Genomic DNA, 19,287 nt, shown 5'->3' on the forward strand with positions numbered 1-19,287 from the left:
TTAGTCAATCTTTAATCCAGTCTTCTGCTGATGAATGGGGTTGTGTTCCTTCCCTGTAGTTTTGCCTTCAAAAGGACTTATGCCAGCACACAACTATTGTAGTCAGTGCCCATGACCCTGTGGCACAGCACTATTGACCCATGCCTCTGTCGGAGACTCCCAGACACCCACAGGCAAGTCTGGCTCAGTCTCTTATGGGGTCATTGCTCCTTTCTCCTGGGTCCTGGTGTGCCCCAGGCTTTGTTGTGCCCTCCAAGAGTCTGTTTCCCCAGTCCAGGGGAGGTTCTGTAATCAAATCATACTGGTCTTCAAAGTCAAATTCCCTGAGGATTGTCAGTCCCTTTGCTGAATCCCCAGGTTGGGATATCTGTTGTGGGCCCTAGAATTTTTGCAACAGTGTGACAACTGCTTTGGTATAATTGTTTCCAGTTTGTCTACTCAGCAGCTCCATAGTGGAGCTTATGGATACCTCCTCCAAAAGGACTTATGCCACAGGCCATGCTTCCCAGGCCTGCAGCCAGAGCCCCTGTCCCTGCGGCATGCCACTGCTGACCCGTGCCTCCACAGGAGACACTCAAATACTTAAAGGCAGGTCTGGTTCAGTCTCTTGTGGAAGTGACTGCTCCTTTTCCCTGGGTCCTGGTGTGCACAATGTTTTGTTTCCACCCTCCGAGTATCTCTGGCGTGTCTGAAATTTGATTTTAAACATGACTGTGTCCTTCCTACAACCTTGTTGGGGTTTCTCCTTTGCTTTTGGATGTGGGGTATTTTTTTTGGTGGGATCTGACATTCTCCTGTCCATGGTTGTTCAGCAACCAGTTTTGATTTTGGTGTTCTCTCAGGAGAACATAAGTGCATGTCCTTCTACTGCACCATATTAGATTATCATTGGAGTGCATGCATCTTTTCAAATTAGAATTTTCCCCAGATATATACCCAGGAGTGAGATTGCAGGATCATATGGTATCTCTACTTTCAGTTTTGTCAGGAGTTGCCATACTGTTCTCCACAGTGGCTTTACCAATTTGCATTCCCATCAACATTGCATGAGGGTTCCTTTTTCGCTACACCCTCTCCAGCATTTATTATTTATGGACATTTGATGATGGCCATTCTGACTGATGTGATGTGATACCTCATTGTAGTTTTAATTTGCATTTCCCTAATAATTAGTGATGTTGAGCATTTTTCCATGCACGTGTGTGTCTATTTAGAATGATACAATAACTTCTAAGTACAAAATCATTTCATAAAATGTATGATGAGATGATTGCAAAGATTAAAAACTCTCAAAAAGAAGTAGCCAGGTAGTTTTGGAACATTTACAACTAGATAGGCAAAACCCATTGCTTAAAAGCACAAATATATTTGTTAGTCTTATTTAGGAATGAAAGGGCTTCCCAGATGGTGCTTGTGGTAAGGATACCTGCCTGCCAATGTAGGAGGCATAAGAGATGCAGGTTCAATCCCTGGGTTGGGAAAATCTCCTGGAGAAGGGAATGGCAACCATTCCAGTATTCTTGCCATGGACAGAGGAGCCTGGCAGGCTATACGGTCCATATGATCCCAAAGAGTTGGACACAACTGAAGTGATTTAGCACATAAGGGATGAAAGGAAAGTGAAAAATCAGAAGATCCAAAAGTCTTCATTAGATTTGTGAGGAAATCAGGTTCTTTAAGATTTTTAATATTTGTACTGGCTGACCTCCTTGCCCTTCCCCCAATAAATATATCCCCATAAAAATAAAGCTGAGAGATACATGTGTATAGATTAATTTATGAAGCTTATATAAGTAAGATTATTTATTTTAATATACTTTATCTTAGAACAAATATAGATGCCACAGGCATACTGCATGTGCCAAGATAGTAGAGCAGAATGTTTTTCTAGACATTTTTTTGTGCTCTAGTTTGTTGCATATGAAAGAATTTTCTATCCTTCCTGTATTAGTGAGGATACTTATATTTGGACAGAACATCAACTTAAATTGGCTTAAACAAAAGCGATAATTTATTGATTTATTTAATTAGAAATTCAGAGAACAGCCTGGCTTTCACCATGTCTGTCTGTATCCAGATCCTAGGACTTGCTTTCTTTTCCTGTGGCTTGCTTTTCAGGCATGCTTCCATTATATTTATGCTGGCATAAATAGGCAGCAGTGGCTCCAGACTTATCTGTAACAATGTACCAAACTCAGGGAAAGAAAGAAGCAAAATTTGGGGATGGAATCTGATTTGGTTTAGACTGGATAACCCAGCACCATCTGACCTAATCACCAAGACCAGCATAATGAAATGTGCTGATTAGCCACACGGTATGTTGCTCATGTCTGGAGATGAGGGGTGTTTCGAGCACCATTCAATCCATTAGAAATGAAAATGGGAAAGAGAACCAGAGTATTGTTACCAGAAAGGCCACAGAAATTCGTCAGGCAAATACACTAGGCTTTGTAAAAAATATAAAAAAACATGATATATATTCAAATTCATGGTTTACATTTATCTTGGTATTAAATGCCATAACAGAAAAATAAACAATAGAAGAATGAAGTAGTGTATCACTTATAGTGCATTTCCACTAGTATGAATAAAAAGCTAGTATGGTGGGATTTGTATAGATATATATTGAAAAAATAAATTCCAGTGAAATACAACTGTACACTAATATGAGGTATTTTTCAATCATATTATTTTTCTACTCTGTTGCTTCTATTTTAATAGGCTAGTCAGCACAGTATTACTTAAGGGCATGGCATGATACTTAATAGCTGCTAAAAACAATACTTCCTATTTTAATTACATGAATACTCTAATTCCCATCATATCAATATATTTTCATTTAAGAAGCTGACAACTCTTTCATTAGGAAACACAATTAATTAATTGAACTCTCATCTAATTATGTAATTGTTCCTTTTGACACAAAAACTAAAGCTTCTATTTCAGAATGTAGCTGAGAAACAGAACTCAAGAGGTCAAATATTAAAAATTTTGACATCTTACATGTATTGGATTTAATGATTTAACATCATTTAATATTGTACATTCTGGGGTATGCAATCATTAAGTCTTTCATGTGAGTATATTAAAAATAAAACACATCAAAATGAAAAAAATCTACTGTATTTAGTGTAGTAATACTTAGTAATTATACTACTTTTTAATCTTAAAATCTAAATGTCTATGATTGTCATCTTTCTCCTGCTGCCAAAAAAATTCTCAGCCAATCTACAATGTTAAGTAATAACTAATCCCCAATTTCTTTTTTGTGTGTGGGGGAAAGTACATTTTGATGCAGATGCCTTTCATTCAATTTAAAATATGTGATATTTATAGAAATATTCTAATGCACTTTCTTTACTTAAAAAAATTTAGAAAGTCTTAGATGATGAGAAAACATATTTACTTCTCTACTGAGGCCGATAAAATTCTTTATTTTCCCTACTTTTATATATGTACTATATTTATTTTAAAATGTTAGGTACCAAGCACACAATTTGAGTACTCAGCTACTCAAAACTTATTGGTGTCTCCAGCATTCTGCTATTGCTTTTAGTATTCTGAACTATTAAAAAATAAAAATGATGTGCATATAATGCTTACATAGCTCATTTATCAAAGATATATCGTGTTTATTTATCAAAGAGAAAAAATGAAACACATTTTGGCATTTTATCATATGCCAAAAGAATTGCTTTTGGAAATATGCACTGAAGAGTAGAACTCTTTAATGATTTCATGATACCCCTTCTAAAAAAAGTAGACTGATATGACTTTCATATTCCTTGTCATGACAGTAATAGGACACATGCATATTTTGGTTATTTGAGAATTTGAATTACCACATGCAGTATATTTATTTGGTTCTCTTCTAGGTATATGATTTTTGTCTCTCATAAAAAATCTCTCATACTCACACACTATGAGTATGATGAATGCTATCTCTTCTCTTATGTGTATGTATCTTAAATGTGTATTTCTCCTCTGATACAGATGTTCTTAAATCTGTTTTTGTCCTGATAACAAATAAGTGAATCTGCTGCCATAAATACTATATAAAAATACTATATAAAAATGTATTGAAAATTTGTTTCTCCCACGTACCATGTCAGAAAGTCTACATCATTCATGATTTCTGTCACAAAAATTAAAGGTATGAATTACAATTTCTGTTTTACACATAAGGAAACCAAGCTTCACAGAGGTCAAGCAACTTATCTAACTTAGATGTCTTACTAAATCCTGGAATTAAATAATAACCCAAGTTTCAGTGACTAAAATCTACCTTCCTTCATGTGACATCTTTCCTCTTCTGAAAAACACATGCCTATATTAAAAAAGAAAGATGTCAAATCAGTAAACTAAAAAAAAGAACAAACTAAATTTAAAGCAAACAGAAGGAAATAATTAAAAATATTAGAATGGGAACTAATGAAATAGAAATAGAGAAATAGTGCTCAGTAAAGCAACAAAACTGATCTATTTTTTAAAAGATTAATAAATTGATAAAACTTTACCCGGCTTTACTAAGCAAAGATAGTGAGATAGCAAAAGAGCAAAAAAGCAAGGGAGAACAAGGCTAAATATTTAAAGTCAGGAATGTAAGAGGAAAACCTATTACTAATATAGAAACAAAGAATGCTATGAAAATAAGGGGATAATATTGAGTTTACTCTCAGTCGTGTTCAATCCTTTGTGACAACATGGACTGCAGCAGGCCAGGTTTCCCTGTCCATCACCAACTCCCTGAGCTTACTCAAACTCATGTCCATAGAGTTGGTGATGCCATCCAACCATCTGCTGTCCCCTTCTCCTCCTGTCTTCAGTCTTTCCAAGCCTTAGGGTTTTCTTCAATGAGGTCAGTTCTTCACATGAGGTGGCCAAAGCACTGGAGTTTCAGCTTCAGCATCAGTCCTTCCAATGAATATTCAGGACTGATTTCCCTTAGGATGGACTGGTTGGATCTCCTTGCAGTCCAAGGGACTCTCAAGAGTCTTCTCCAGCACCACAGTTTGAAAGCATCAATTCTTTGGCTCTCAGCCTTCTTTATGGGCCAACTCTCACATCCATACATGACAACTGGAAAAACCATAGCTTTGATTAGACAGACTTTTGTTGGCAAAGTAATGTCTCTGCTTTTTAACATGCTGTCTAGGTTGGTCATAACTTTTCTTCCAAGGAGCAACTGTCTTTTAACTTCATGGCTGCAGTCACCATCTGCAGTGCTTTTGGAGCCCAACAAAATAAAGTCTGTCACTGTTTCCATTGTTTCCCCATCTATTTGCCATGAAGTGATGGGACTGGATGCCATGATCTTCATTTCTGAATGTTGAGTTTCAAGCCACCTTTTTCACTCTTCTCTTTCACTTTCATCAAGAGGTTCTTATTTCTTCTTCTCTTTCTGCCGTAAGGGTGGTGTTATCTGCATATCTGAGGTTATTGATATTTCTCCCAGAAATCTCAATTCCAGCTTATGCTTCATCCAGCCCAGCATTTCACATGATGTACTCTGCATGTGAGATAAATAAGCAGGGTGACAATATACAGCCTTGACATACTCCTTTCTGGATTTGGAAACAGTCTGTTTTTCCATGTCCAGTTCTAACTGTTGTTTCTTAACCTGCATGAAGAGGCGGTCTGGTATTCCCATCTCTTTCAGAATTTTCCACAGTTTGTTGTGATCCACACCGTCAAAGGCTTTGGCATAGTCAATATCAGAAGTTGTTTTTCTGGAACTCTATTGCTTTTTTGATGATCCAACAGATGTTGGCAATTTGATCTCTGGTTCCTCTGCCTTTTCTAAATTGAGCTTGAACATCTGGAAATTTACAGTTCACATACTATTGAAGTCTGGCTTGGAGAATTTTGATCATTACTTTGCTAGCGTGTGAGATGAGTGAGATTGTATGGTAGTTTGAACATTCTTGGGCATTGTCCTTCTTTCGGATTGGAATAAAACCTGATCTTTTCCAGTCCTGTGGCCACTGCTGAGGTTTCCAAATTTGGTGGCATATTGAATGCAGCATTTTCACATCATCATCTTTTAGAATTTGAAATAGCTCAACTGGAATTCCATCACCTCAACTAACTTTGTTCATAGTGAAGCTTCCTAAGGCCCACTTGACTTCCCATTCCAGGATGTCTGGCTGTAGGTGAGTGATCACACTATCATGGTTATCTGGGTCATGAAGATCTTTTCTGTACAGTTCTTCTGTGTACTCTTGCCACCTCTTAATATCTTCTGCTTCTGTTAGGTCCATACCGTTTCTGTCCTTTATTGTGCCCATCTCTGCATGAAATATTCCCTTGGTATCTCTAATTTTCTTGAAGAGATCTCTAGTCTTTTCCATTCCATTGTTTTCCTCTATTTCTTTGCACTGATCACTGAGGAATGCTTTCTTATCTCTCCTTGCTGTTCTTTGAAATTCTGCATTCAAATGGGTATATCTTTCCTTTTCTCCTTTGCCTTTAGCTTCCCTTCCTTTCTCAGATATTTTTAAGGCCTCCTCAGACAACCATTTTGCCTTTTTGCACTTATTTTTCTTGGGAATGGTGTTGATCCCTGCCTCCTGTACAATGTTGCGAACCTCCATCCATAGTACTTCAGGCACTCTATCAGATCTAATCCTTTGAATCTATTTGTCACTTCCGCTGTATAATCATAAGGTATTTGATTTAGGTTATACCTGAATGGTCTGGTGGTTTTCCCTACTTTCTTCAATTTAAGTCTGAATTTGGCAATAAGGAGTTCATGATCTGAGCCACAGTCAGCTCCCAGTCTTGTTTTTGCTGACTGTATAGGGCTTCTCCATCATTGGCTGCAAAGAATATAGTCAATCTGATTTCGGTATTAACCATCTGGTGATATCCATGTGTAGAGTCTTCTCTTGTGTTGTTGGAAGAGGGTGTTAAAGTATACTAACAAATTAGATAACTTAGATAAAATGGATAAATTCTTGTTAAGACACAAACTATAAAAACTGACAACCTGAAAGGTAATCTAATTAGATCTAACAAGTAAAGCAATTGAACTGATAATTTAAAAACTTCCAAGAAAGTAAAGCTCAGGCATGGACAGCTTAATTAGTGGATTCTACCAAATGTTTATTGAAGAATTAATAACAAACCTTCTCAGACTTTTCCAAAAAGTACAGGAGGGTCACTTTCCCATGGAATCTAAGAGATCCATATGTAACCTATACCAAAGTCAGACAAAAACCCAAAATTATAGTCAGTATTTTTTAGACATAAAAATCTTCAACACAATACTAGCAAAGTAAATCTAGCAACATATAAAAAGGATTATACAACATGACAAAGTGAAGTTTCTCCCAGAAATGTAAGGTTTGGTTAGCATATGAAAATCAATGTAATGCACTATAGGACAAAAATCTGCATAATCCTCTAGATAGACTCAGAAACAAATTTTGACAAAATATACACCTCTAAAAAAAAAAAAGGATTCAACAAAATAGAAATAGAAATTAATTTCATCCTGATAAAATAATGTATGAGAAAACCACAGCTAGCAATATGGGAAAGACTGAATATATTGCCCCTAAGATCAGGAATGGGACAAAAATGTACTCTCCTGTCACTTCAGTACACAGCTGGATTTACTAAGCAGCGCAATTAGACAAGAAAGAGAAAAATGGTCTAGATTGGAAAGGAAGAAGTAAAACTATTATAGAAATACAATGAGATCTAGGTATGATCTCATATACAAAAACTCCTTAAAACCCATAAACATTTGTTAGAAGTTATGTATGAGTTCAGCGGATTTGCAGGATAAATATCAATGTATAAAAAAAAAAAACAATTGTTTTTCTATATACTAGCATAAATACTGGAGAAGGCGATGGCACCCCACTCCTGTACTCTTGCCTGGAAAATCCCATAGATGAAGGAGTCTGGTGGGCTGCAGTCCATGGGGTCGCTAACAGACAGACACGACTGAGTGACTTCACCTTCACTTTTCACTTTCATGCATTGGAGAAGGAAATGGCAACGCACTCCAGTGTTCTTGCCTGGAGAATCCCAGGGATGGGGAACCTGGTAGGCTGCCGTCTATGGGGTCACACAGAGTCGGACACGACTGAAGCAACTTAGTAGCAGTAGCATAAATACAATGATGAAATCAATTTTATCTGTAAAAATGCCTAAAGTGCAGCTTCTAAGTAGTATGACAAGTAATTTTTTTAATTCTGTAAGAAACAACCTTACCCTTTCCAGTTGCATTCAGTTTTACCAGCTTTATGTTTTGAGTATCTATTACAGGCTAGGCTTATTTCAGACTATACTTTAAGGAGCTTGAAAAAAAGCAATGCATAAAACATTTTTCATGTAACATTCTTGTTGGAGGAGATACTTAACAAAATAAACAAGCAAATAAAATATATCAGATCTTAAAAAATGCAATACAGATAAAAAAAAAAGATGAGCTAGGAGCATAAGGAATGTGGGAGTTTGGAATATTTTTATAGTTAGGGCAAGGAAGAGCTTTGGGAGAGGACATAGGTAGAAATTAATCTCATGTAGTATAAAGTTTTAAATGTTCTTATTTCCTGATGCTTCAGTATCCCAGTGAACATCTGGTGAGCACCCTGCCTAGGTAACCAGATGCAGCACTGTGATAAGTTCCCCTTCTCACTCTCCCTGACTTTGACCTCCTGACATTCGCATAGGCCCATGAAATCCCCTCATGCCGCTTCCTTGTATATTTCACTCTGCCCCACAATAAAGGCACTTGCCCATAGTCTTCACTCTCTCATGGCTCCTTGGAACCCATTTCACTCACATGGTCCTACCTGACAGTTCATCTTAAAACCCATTTAAATTATAAAAAGTATTCCTTACAACACACCTAGGCTATTTGAAAAAATCAAGTTCTAGATATTCCTTGACAAGTATAGGGTAATTTCCTCAGAAAGCTTCAGGAGCAGGGCTCTCCTGGCCACCAGGCCCTTGAGGCAGAGTGCCTGGAGCCCACAACATTTTTTAGGGACCCATAAAAATTTTACTATTTAATTTCTTCTAAAATCATGGAAAAATTAATGTATCAGGTCTGATGTATCCTGGAAAGAAGCTGAGTGCATGAGGGGAGTGAGGTATAGAGAAATTCAAATCGTTGAGAGATTACTGGGAGAGATCTTTAAGGCTATATTTACACTTGAGTTTTTACCCTGAGAGAGATGAGAAGCAATTAGAGAATTCTGAGCATAAATTAACATTTTAAAACAATTATTATTGCTGTGCTGTAGATAGTAGATTGCAAAGGCAAGTGTAGTATTGAAGATGCAAAATCAAAGTGAAATCATTCTCTGGCAGAGATGACATAAAGTAGTCAATTACTGAATGCATTTATTAGTGTCCAACATCCAGAAATAGCAAGACTAAAATGACCATATCATTAAAATAGTAATTAGCAATAGTTTATTGTGCACATAAAAACAGTTCCTGGACTGGAAACTCTCAAACCCTCATGGGAATGAGGCTCAGAGGTATTGCTATAGGAAAGCTTGCAAACAGGGGCTGTTTATGCTGTATAGTAATAGGTGATAGCACTGGCGCTCCCCTACTGACAGGGGATTGTTTAAATGTGGACACCACTTGCCAATTTAGGGGAATAGCTTAAGTTCTGTTTATGACTTTTAGGGGCATTTGCAAGAAGTCAGTATGTTTTGTTGGTTCTGTAAAGTAAGCTAAGTTAAGTTATGCTTATGTGGCTTAATTGGTTTTGCCTGTTTATGGAATTTTCAAGTCTGGTCTCTAATTTGTACTTTAGCATAAGTGAGAATTAAAAGGATTTGCAAATTGTTTTAGTCTGGAGTCATGAAAAGAACAAGAGTGTAAAGAGATGTACTTAGTTCTTCCACTAAAGGAAAACTAAGGTCAAACACTGTCTGCTTTTAACTTCTCCAGTAAAAGGCCAAAGATCTTTAGCATCAGCTGCTGCTTCTATATTCAGACAAATAAATGCAGAAATATAAACTAAAAGTGTGATAATGATTGAATAGTGACAGTGACAACAAAAACTGTGGTCCTTTCTCCAATCAGAAGGCATTTTTGCATTTAATTTAATGTTTAGTCGCTCATGATGGTGTTAGAAGCAGTATTGGTGCATATCAGATGTTATCAACATTGATGTCCATGCCAGTGATTTTCAAACAGAAGAACACTATTGTCACTGCAGAGGGAATGGGATTGCTGAGAGAAGTGTGTTAAGGGCATAGCCCAGAGGGAGTAACTGGGGGACAAGGTGGTGATGGGAGAAAAAGATGGGGTGCCGTGTGGAATGGAAGAGCAGAGTTGCCAGGGGAAGCACACTGACTGAAACCGCCCACTCTGACCAGGCACCATAGTAACTATTTGCATGAGTTGTTTTATAACAGGAGGTTCTGGTAAGGAACACGGAACTAATAAGCCACCACCAACCAGAGGAGTTCGGGAGGTAAAAGGAGACACCACAAGTCCGACCACTTCCCAGAATCCTTCTCACTGGCATCCATCTTGGCTGAACAAGGCATGTACCAACAGGAAGGACTCTGAGTCAGAATGATTGGCTAAAGACAACCTGAAAACTAATTCCATCACCATAAAACTGTGAGCCATGTGGCAGAGTGGTTCTCCTGGGCTCCCTTACCCTACTGCTCTCCGCCAGGGTGCCCTTTCCTGATAAAATCTCTTGCTTTGTCAGCCCAGGTGTCTCCTTGGACAATAAATTTCTGAGTGTTGGACGAGCCCACTTTGGGGCTGTGGAAGGGGCCTGCAACAGAATGTCTGGTAGTATCTGAACATTTTACTTAGGATGTGCTCGTTCCATTATAAGTAACAGCCCACTATCAGCATTTATATTAGGTTTCATAGTGTTTCTTTGATCTAACTCATTCTCTTCCCCTCTTGTGGGAGAAAAAAATATATTCAATAGTATTCAAGTCAGATTTCCAAGGGAAAGAAAAAGAACAGTAAACTCTCTAAAATGGACATTGAAATTATAGTTTCATTAGCAGAATACTCAATGAACTGAACCACAAACAAGACTCACTTTTCTGTAGATTAAAACACAATCAGAATGACTTCTGAAATTTAAGGTTTGCTTGAGAGTTGTGGGCTATCGAAATTGTTGCCAAGAGATTATGAATTTACATTGTTTTCTGGTTAATGATGGAAAGCCTAATGGGAAAAAAAAAATCCTCCAGGGGATGACATTCTTAAGCCTAACCCAGTCAGCCGGTCAAGAAACTTCTATCATCTTGCAGTAAATTGATTTGTTTTAATTATAGCTTAAAGGAATTATTGAGGAAACACCTAGAAACACAGTAATTAGTCAAAAAAGATAGAGATGCCCCATTAAATGTTTTATTTTTAAGAAGATGTGTTTCATATAGAACAAGGAGCCCCAGGTGCTGATGATATAATGAGAGCACTTTACAATATTAAGGCATGCAGTCTCCAAAAGAGAGAAAGACTCTAGCCACTTCTGACTTTTATACATATTTTGTCACTTACTGGAGTTTGCTTTAGTTTCTGGCTTTTCTGTTGACCTGATTTAACTTGGTATTTAAATTTTATTTATTTATTCATTACTTGCTTCTGCCAGTTTCCAAAAAAGGATTTCAGGTGAACTTAACTGGAAGGGCCTTCACAGAATGCTGGCATTGTTCCTATTTGTAATTCAGAAATCATCCACACCTTTGTAGAAGATGGCCTTATCAGATCTCTGGACATTTGCATTTTATACACGGTATTCAGACACGACTGAGCCACTGACCACCTGAGATGTTCTCTCTGCGCATTTCCTTGTAGTTCTGATGTTTCATTTGGCCTCTTGGATTTACCTGTTCCACAGGAACACTTTCATTTGTTTGAATGCTTTCGCTCATGCTGTCCTACCTCCAGTGGGCGTGGTGGGGGAGGAGGCGGAGTCAGCGGAGGCAGAGGTACTGGGGTGTTGGGGGCGGGTTGCAGGGAAGCCAAGAACTAGAGAGCAAGCGGCTGGGCAAGTTTACTGGCGCAAGATGGTGAGAAGGAGGGGCCTACCTCAAAGGAGCCAGGTCTCCAGGCTGGCCCGCAGCAGGCACGGCGGACCGGGACTTGCTCACCTCTGAGACCCAGTTTTTGCCGAGCTTCCAGCTCAACCGGACTGGCTGCACCTTCTTCCTGGACACGACCAATTGGAAGCTAGGAGCAGCAGTTATATGACTTTGAGAGCCCAAACATCACTGTCCCCTCTGCGTCCTTTGTTGAAGATGTCACCCTGGGAGAAGAGGAGTCCATACCTCCTGATGCTCAGTTTATAAAAACCTGGCAGATGGAGAATTCTGGGGCAGAGGCCTGGCCTCCACGGGTTTGTCTTAAGTATGTCAGGGGAGACCAGATTGGATGTGTGAACGTGGTGATAGTGACATCGCTGGAGTCCCGAGAGATTGCAGGATTCAGCGTCCGGTGTACAGCCGGGGAGCAGGATGAGTCAGGACCGGCGCTGATGAGCGCTGCTGCAGGCTCTACCGTGGAGGCGTCAGCCGAGTCCTCCTTGTGGAGGTGGGTGGACTTTTAGGAGTGAGAAGTGTCACCTTTTGAAACAGTGTGCGACACGCAGCCCCATCATAAGGGAGAGCGAAACTTCAATCTGTTTGCCTCGCCCCAGAAGAACAGAAAGTCAGGTGAAAAGAATTTAAAAGACGCCGGGGATTCTGGTTGGAGTCCATCAGCAAAAACACCTGGGCTCCCGCACCTGACCAAACCCAGCAAGATGAGAAGAGACACTCACAGAGCTCTGTAAATCTGTCCCCTGGCCGACACACACACAGCTTCTCAGTAAGGTAGGTTGAAGACGAGAAGGGTGAGGTGGTGGGCCTTGTATTTTGCGATACTCCTTCATGGCAAACTGAGAAGCCTAGAATGTTCCTTAAGACGGCTTAGCTCTCCTGCCAACAGCAAAAAAAACCTCCTTCCACCCCATCTCCATGTACTGTGGATATACTCACTCCATCCACGTTTGTAGTTTACTTCTGCCTCTCTGCTCTGGTTTGGGTGTTGAAAGAACAAAGTTCTTTACCTTTTGCGTTAAAAAAGAAGAAGAAGAAAAAAAAAAAAGTCAAGAATATCACCAGCCATTCTCCCAGTGTAAATGTGTACTAAGTGTTGAGCAACAGCACTCCTTTGGAATTCATTCCTACTGTTTCTTGTTTGTTTGTTTTTTTTTGGTGTGGGGTGGGCTATTTTTTCTGAGGAAAAAGGCTCAGTTATTTATCCTAAATGTTGTTGAGCTTCCCCTTTACCTTGTTGGTGTGTCTTTTGTTGATACCCTCACCCACAGTCTGTCTGGAATGGCTCAAAAGATATTTTATATTTTCATGTGTGACAAGTTAGTGTGAGAATTGTTTGAGTTAATCATAATTTTAAGTACTCTGATTCTTCTATGACAGTCTTCTGGGTATTTGATTTCTTGTTCTATTTCTGCCTATGCTTCCTGATTAAACAGTGCCTTACATGCTCTGCTAAAGTGATGGTGGTTGGTTCCTGGTGGTTGATTTTGGTTAGTTGAGTAAAGCCTCTGATGCTGAGAGCTTTAAAAAAAGAAAAAGTTTTTAAAATTCATAATCTCTCTGACAAATTATTTAGTAGAATAGCAATTTATCTTATTTAATTTGGCATGCATTTGGAGAAAGAAGAAAAAAAGTTTAGACCTTAGCACTCAAAGAGCATCTGACCTAAGTTAACTATATTGAATTCTCCTTCCGTGAATTTAGACAGGTAGAAGCTGCTGAAACTTTTATTTCTATATTGTAGTGCAGATTGTGGTTCTTAAACTTTGACATAGCTTAGAGTCTCTTGCACTGTTTGTTAAAACACAGATTGCTGGGCTCCACACTTACTGTTTTTGACTCAATATTAGAGTTGGGTTTGGGAATTTGTTTTTCGAGTAAGTTCCTAGGGGAAGGTGATATTGCTGACCTGAGAACTGCAGATGGCTGTCGATTATATCAAGGTTTAGGATAAAAATTTCACTCTTAAAAATTGTCTCTTTGCTGAAAAAAAAAGTATATTACTCCATGCAGGCTGTTTTCCATGGTAAGTCTATACTGGGTGGCTGAAGTTGTTTAGCATTTAAATACTAAATACAAAGCAGTTTATTTCTAGGACATTTACTAGATACAGAGAGAAAAAAGCCTTGTAAATACAGAATTCTGCCTGTTGTAAGAAATAAATCATTGATTTACTGACATTTTATGAATAATCAGTAACAGTTAAGAGTAGGTAAATTTAAAATATGGTGTAAAATATAATATAAAACCAAATGTTTATAACTTCACACACCCAGAGATATTGATTTTAAATTTTAGCATTTAACATTACAGATTGTATATGTGTATATTTTGTATACATTTATTTATGTAATATATATAACATTTAAATATTTTACTCCTGATTGATTTTACTGATAATTACATAATAAGTAGTTGTAATTACATTTTTTGCCAAAATATTCTTAAATAATTTTTAAGTAGTTACATAGTAGTTAAAATATATCAAAATTCCATTTCTAAACAGATTTTGGCTTTTAATATTTAGGCTGTAATGAGAATTTTATCAAACACTCTTATCACATACTTGTTGTCTATACCTGTGAAAATATCTACTGAATGCCTCATCTCTGTCTAACCAAAACTGTTTAATCCAGATCCATCACAGCCTGTAGAACTCTCTATGACTCAAAACTTGTTATTTTCTAGAATGATACTCTGATCACTTGTGAGATTTTAAATTATTTTGCTAGTTAAGTCTCTCCTCCTATGTAAAGTAAGATCTCTGTCCACACAGATCCATAGCAGCCTCAAGTAAATGTATCATATTTCTACCTGTCAATGAGCTTTGAGAACATTTCTGCTCACTTGCTCTATGACAACCTGGACACCATGTGTCTTTGGGAAAATATAGTCCCACTTAAATGTCTTCCTTCTAAATCTCCTGTTCAAGGACAGCCAAGGTACCCATTACCATAAGGCCAGGGAGTTTTGACAATAGATCATGGCAGGGTCTTGTCAGAAACAACTCATTTAGCAAAACTTCTGGCATATGGCATTTATTCAGCTAGATGAATTTATACTCATGAGGAATGAAACTTTTCTGTCCTTATAATTTGATATTTTTGCTTTAACCCATTTAGCTCTTGGTAAGATTCTTGTATGTCTCATCTCTACAAAGAAAACATTATTTATAGTGAAGCTCTTCCAACTCAAAACTCAGCATTACCAGTAGACCCCCCTCTTTGATATACACCAGATTAGACAATGATGCTGTCTGTTATCTGGCCCACTCTCAATACAGCAAGGACATTTCTTCTGGTGATCCTTGTCCTTACAGATTTGAAATTGCCTTGAGAACTAATCTGAGAACATCAAGATTTATCTCCCATCTTGATTTGTATCCAAGGTCTAGGAAAAACTGTCCTGGAATGGTGCTTGGCACATACTAGAACAACCAATATTGGTTGAAGGAATAATTTGTTAACACTATTAAAACTTAGCAGACGTTTTATTTTTTTGCAAAATTAGCTTTCAATTAACAGTGGTTCTACTAGATTTTCATGACATTGTTTACTTATGTATGAATTTACACATCATCTGCTTCCAAAAAGAATTTGAAGTACAGTATATCAATACAAGCATAATGAATGATTAAAGAACATATTGTATTCCTCTTGAATTTATTTAAAATCAAAAATAGGTTTAATTTGTCTTCCACATGCAAAATCAATAATGAATGGTGGCTATTTGTGGTTAGAAAAAACAGATCAACTTTAAATAAAAATACCACTTAGTGATGGTAATTACAACACATTTTAAATATGAGTTATGGGCTTCCCTGGTGGCTCAGATGGTAAAGAATCTGCCTGCAATGCGGAGATGGGAGTTTGGTCCATGGGTTAGGAAGACCCCCCTGGAGAAGGGAATCACAACCCACTCCAGGATTCTTGCCTGGAAAATCCCATGGACAGAGGAACCTGACAGGCTACAGTCCATGGGGTCACAAAGAACTGGACACGACTAAGCTGGAGAAGGAAATGGCAACCCACTCCAGTACCCTTGCCTGGAAAGTTCCATGGATGGGGGAGCCTGGTAGGCTGAAGTCCGTGGGGTCGCAAAGAGTTGAACATGACTGAGCGACTTCATTTTCTTTCTTTCTATAGTTCCTTTTGGAGAAGGAAATGGCAACCCACTCCAGTGTTCTTGCCTGGAGAATCCCATGGACAGAGTGGCCTGGTGGGCTACAGTCTATGGGGTTGCAAAGAGTAAGATACAACTAAGCAACTAATACACAAAAGCTATTAACACACACACAATGTGTATGTTTAGCATTTATAGAATAAAAATTATGAAAGATTTAGATATAGTGATGTTTCTAGTTTAAAATTGTAGCAAGTCTAATGTCATCAAATATGTACTGTTCTTGGCATTGGGTATGAAAATACTGCCGAGCCATATATTTTCAAAGTGTAATGTTCATTTCAGCCAATCTTAAATGTGGGGATTAAGACAGTTCTTTTTCAGAATAATAAATTTATAATTCAATTGGCTTGCATCCACAGTTTCCCCCAATATATGCAAAGGTGTTCGGATATTGAATTTGAAATAGCTTGACTTTCTATTTGAATGTTGGTGAGTTAATAACAGCAAGAGATTAAAAAGAAGCAAGTACCTTGGCCAAATGCCAATGTTCTGTTGGAGTTTTGTTTTAATGGAAGTTTATTTTTTATTTTTTTTCCTCCTGGGAGATGAGGTTTAGAGTTTAACATGACCCCTATAATTTATCAGTTACTTTATGAAGTAATTTGCATTTAATTTTGAGTCTCAGTTTTATGTTTCTCTTATTCCCTTTTTTAATGGCATTTATTCTCTTTCTGCTTTTGCAGGTAGTATGTATTCATTGCAGTCACCTAGAAATACATAAAAACATAAAGTAAAATTAATAATCACCCATTATCCTCACCCCATAGAGATAACAGTCATTACCATTTTAATTCATTTCCTTGCAGTATCTACATATTTTTTAAATTGACCTACAACATTATCAGTTCTAGGTATACAACAGAGTGATTCAGTATTTCTATACATTATAAAATGACCACCACAGTATGTCTGGTTATCATCTGTATCATCATACAAAGATAGAGCAGTTATATATTTCTAAATGTGCAGAAAATAAATGCCAGCTCTATGGACAGTTATAATGATTGAATAAATTGTTACATGAAATGATTTTTCTAAATACATAAAAGATTAGTTGTCATAGTATTTCCCCCAAGTTTTATTTTATTGTCTTCTAGGATTTCTGAGGATGGGAATGGTACTAAAGCTACTTCTAAAAAATTCAGAATACTCAAACAGAGAGAAAATTAATGCAGAAATCTTGAAGAGACAAAATAGCATGGGATTTTTGAGGAACACATGTAAATTGGTAAAGCTAGAGAGAAGAGATAATGAAAGGAAGTAATCTGAATACAGTTGGAAAGTGAGATACCTTCCATTCATACCCTTTGATGACTAAACGTGTCCCACAGCGACACTGTATTTACTGATCCCAGAAACTATCCCAGTTTCCCCCTATACCTGGACTGCCATTGGTCATCTCTCTATCTGTGAATCTGGTACTGGGTACACAAAAATCCATTCATTACCTAACTTTTCATTGAGGCTTCACAGATAGAAGTAGCCTTACCTTTTTCTCCATAGTCTCTTATGTTTTAAGTTATAACTCATTGTATTATTTAACACATCCTGTATGTTTTATTTTTAGAGATTCAGCTGTATGGTCACCTCATAAATGTAAGCTTGTCTAGTACAAGTACTTAACTCCTAATCATTCTAATATTTTCAAAGCATAGATCATATTGCAGGAAGTAGATACAAGAGACATTTTTAAGCTGACTTATAAAATTTGTAATTTTATTAACAAATTGTATTATTTTATATTATTTTTATGTAGCTAATTTTTATTATTTCTGTATCCAGAGGCATGCACAGTTACTATGTGTGTGCGTATGTGCTAAGTTGCTTCAGTCACGTCCAACTCTTTGCAACCCTATGGACTGTAGCCCCCCAGGCTCCTCTGTCCAAGCGTTTCCCCAGGCAGGAACACTGGAGTGAGTTGCCATGCCCTCCTCCAGGGGATCTTTCTGATCCAGGGATTACACCAGTATCTCTCTTCACCTCCTGCATTGGCAGGCAGGTTCTTTATTACTAGGGCCACCTGGGAGGCCTGTACAGTTACTACTTATTTAAAATCAGTGGGAGAGGAAGGCCATTTTGCAGGGCATTTCTGTTACTGTTCAGTACATACAGGAATTTCACATATATGCATGCACACATACATACACACACATATATATATAAACTATGAATACATTATTTACAGAGCATAAGATCTATCTTGTGGACTCAGGTTACAGCATTGTGGAGGAGCATTAGTAAACTTACTTGCTTGGAGAAAAATATCACCTTCTTAATCTAACTTTATCAGGAATAATAGTGACATTTTAGTCTTAATACTTCTGATTTCTCTTCCACTGCCTTTTTTCATAGAAGGGATTCATGCTATATATAGATTCCCTGCTTTGGTCAATATCATCTCAAGAAAAAACTATTATTTTTTGTTTTAGATTTATGTTTGCTTTTTAAAACGTTTTATTTAATCCTGGAGTATAGTTGATTTACACTGTTGTGTTAGTTTCAGGTATATAGCAAAGAGGTTCAGCTATACACATACATATATCCATTCTTTTTCAGATGTTTTCCCATATAGGTTGTTACAGAGATTTGAATGTCCTCTGCTATACAGTAGGTCCTTGTGGTTATCTATTTTATATATAGTAGTGTAGATTATCTATTTTATATATAATTGTATGCATATGTTAATGCCAGCGTCCTAATTTATCCCTCTGTTCTACTTTTCGCCTTTGAAAGCCTGTTTTATTTTTTTTCCCAAAGTCTCTGAGTCTGTTTCATAAATGTTTATTTGTATCATTTTTTTTTAGATTTCACATGTTCGTGTTATCATATGATATTTTTCTTTCTCTGTCTGACTTAAATCCCCTTCACTTACTATGATAATCTCTAGGTCCATCTGTGTTGCTGCAAATGGCATTTTTTCATCCTTTTTATGGCTGAGTAATATTCCATTGTGTATATGTACCATATCTTTATCCATTCATCTGTCGATGGACATTTAGGTTGCTTCCAAATCCTGGCTGTTGTAATGAACATTGGGTGCATATCTTTCTGAAGT

The 19,287-nt window shown here is 37.4% G+C and overlaps 1 pseudogene; it reads left to right on the forward strand.

The window, feature by feature from the left end:
* Positions 1–14,001, forward strand: part of LOC102277951 (protein ILRUN-like) — an 81,646-nt pseudogene extending 67,645 nt beyond the window's left edge.
* The last annotated feature ends 5,286 nt before the right edge of the window (positions 14,002–19,287 follow it).

Source organism: Bos mutus, chromosome 4, assembly GCF_027580195.1.
Source record: "Bos mutus isolate GX-2022 chromosome 4, NWIPB_WYAK_1.1, whole genome shotgun sequence".
Taxonomy (NCBI): domain Eukaryota; kingdom Metazoa; phylum Chordata; class Mammalia; order Artiodactyla; family Bovidae; genus Bos; species Bos mutus.